Raw genomic sequence first — 2,590 nt, 5'->3', positions numbered from 1 at the left:
TTTCTGCTTTATAACAAAGTGAATCAGCTATACATATACATATATCCCTATATCTCCTCCCTCAGGGCGCTTTTAATACTGCTTCCATCTAAAGGAGCATCCTTCTGTAAGCCTTGCTTTTCCTCCTGTAGGCTGGCAGAGGACAGTGGAGCAGCCAACACACAAAACTACTGTCTGTGCATATGGCTAAAGATGGTGGTGATTTTTTAGCATCCTGGACATTTCACATCCATGAAATAGGAACTGGGGCTCTGCACCAGGCGCTTCTTCTTGTGTTTCTTCTCCTCTTCCAGAGAGGGATGAAGGAGATCCTTTGCGAGAAGCATGTTCTCATGGGTAGATCGTCACCGCTGGAAAGATCTTTTCACTTTCTTGATGGTGTCCTTTGCAGCACAAAAGTTCGAATTTTGATGAAGTCCAGTTGATCTATTTTTCTTTTGTCACTTTACTTTTGGTATCATATCTAAGAAAACATCGCTTAACACAAAATCACAAAGATTTATTCTTTTCTTTTTTTTTTTTCCCTAAGAATTTTATAGTTTTAGCTCTTACATATAGATCTATGGTCTATTTTGAGTTAATTTTTTTTTTTTTTTTTTTGACCTTGCCACTCCGCTTGCGGGATCTTAGTTCCCTGACCAGGGATTGAACCTGGGCCATGGCAGTGAAAGCGCTGAGTCCTAACCACTGGACAGCCAGGGAACTCCTGATTTTGAGTTAATTTTTGTATATGATGTGAGGTAAGGGATCCAACTTCATTCTTTTGCATATGGAAATCTGATTGTCCCAATACCACTGTTGAAGGCAGTTTATTTAGTAATGAAATATCATCTTTCACAAAACCCCAATATATTCACATACTTTGAAAACTTCTGATGTGGTGGGAAAAGAACTGAATGGAGACATCTAGACTCTAGTTGCATATGCTGCTCCCTTCTCATTGTAGGACTTTGGGCCAGCTCACTTCCCTTCTTTGCATCACACTTTTCTCATCTATTGAATGTGACAGCATGAGTAAGAGACCTTGGATTTGGGCACTGATTGCGGAGGGGGCTGGAAAATTGTGACACTTCTCAGCAAAACTGGCTGCATTCGCTCCTGTTTACCTGGTGGCAGTCTTATGCCAAATCAATTGCCTTAGCATTTGTCAGTCATTTTTTTTTTAATTTTTAAAAAACGTTTATCCAGCTGTGCCAGGTCTTAGTTGCAGCACGCGGGATCTTTTAGTTGTGGAATGTAGGATCTAGTTCCCTGATCAGGGATCAAACCCAGGCTTCCTGCACTGGGAGCGGGAGTCTTAACTGCTGGACCACCAGGGAAGTCCCAGCATGTGTCAGTCTTGAATGAGCATCAGAATCACCTGGAGGGCTTGTTAAAGTGCAAAGTTACACCTTCCACCCCCACCCCTGGTTTGTTTCTCATTTAGATGTTCTGGGTGGGACCTGATAATCTGCATTTCTAACAGTGCTGCTGCTGATCTGGGCTTTTCCTTCTGCCTGGGAGCCCCAGCTTCACCTTCACCTGGCTAATTCTTTCCTGTCCATCAGATCTCAGTATGGCTTCCTGGAGGCAGCTTCCCTGACAAAAACCACAGCTGGACTTAGGAGCCCCTTCTCTGAGCCACTGTTGTGTTATTTATCACACTGCATTGTAATTGCCAGTTTATTGTCTGTTTTCTCCACTAGACTGTGAGATCCTGGTGGTCTCTGTTTTGCCCACCATTAGCTCCCCAGTGCCTGGCACAGAGCATGCCCCAAAGTCCTCACCATGAGCTTGTTCTTGCCTGGAGCTGCAGAGAGGCCTTGCACTGGACTCGAGATGGAGAGAGACAGAGAGAGCAGCAGGAAAGAGGGAACAAAGCCAAAGTCCTCTTCCTTCCCCTCTTCTGGATTGCTAGGCAAATAAAACCACTGGGGTCCTGTATCAGTTATTTATTACCACAACAATGCTGCATAACAAACAATGACAAAATGGCAATAAGTGCTTATTGCTCAAGGGTCTGGCATGGTTGGTCAGTTGGCTCTGCTGATCTTGCCTGGGCTCACTCATATGTCTGGGCGTCCACTGAGTGGCTGAAGACTGATCTAGAATGGCCACAGCTGGGAGGATTGAGACAACTGGGGACTGCACTATATAGTTTTCATCCTCCCCCTGGCACATAAGCTAGGCATGCCCTTCTCAGGGTGGTGGCAGAAGGTGAGAGTGAGCAAGCCCAATTACACCAGTGCCTTTTAAGCCTCTGCTTGAACCACATTTGCTAACACCCCATTGACCAGAGCAAGTCACGTGGCCCTGCCAGAGTCAGAGTGGGAGGGCGCCACGGAGTGACATTGTGAAGGGCATGGATAGTGGGGGGAGGGGGTTATTAGGGCTGTTTGCAATTGTGATTCACCACAAGTTCATTACTGTCAGGTACTGGCCAATTATCCCGACAGGGTGGGGCTCTGTGTGTTATTGCATCTCAAAAACACATGCCTGATTTAAAAAAAATCTTAATGCAGAGGGACTGTGCAAAAAGGGAGATCAAGAAAGGTGGGGCTTCCCTGGTGGCGCAGTGGTTGAGAGTCCGCCTGCCGATGCAGGGGACACG

At 45.8% G+C, this 2,590-nt stretch overlaps 1 pseudogene; it reads right to left on the bottom strand.

Annotated features, from left to right (window-relative positions):
- Positions 1 to 72: 72 nt before the first annotated feature.
- LOC103074394 (40S ribosomal protein S27-like pseudogene) lies at positions 73 to 326 on the bottom strand (annotated as a pseudogene).
- Positions 327 to 2,590: the final 2,264 nt, after the last annotated feature.

This window comes from Lipotes vexillifer, unplaced genomic scaffold (genome assembly GCF_000442215.2).
Source record: "Lipotes vexillifer unplaced genomic scaffold, Lipotes_vexillifer_v1.1 C27029819, whole genome shotgun sequence".
NCBI classification, from domain to species: domain Eukaryota; kingdom Metazoa; phylum Chordata; class Mammalia; order Artiodactyla; family Lipotidae; genus Lipotes; species Lipotes vexillifer.
Note: the sequence above shows the minus strand (reverse complement) of the source record. Positions and strands in the feature narration are given on the sequence as shown.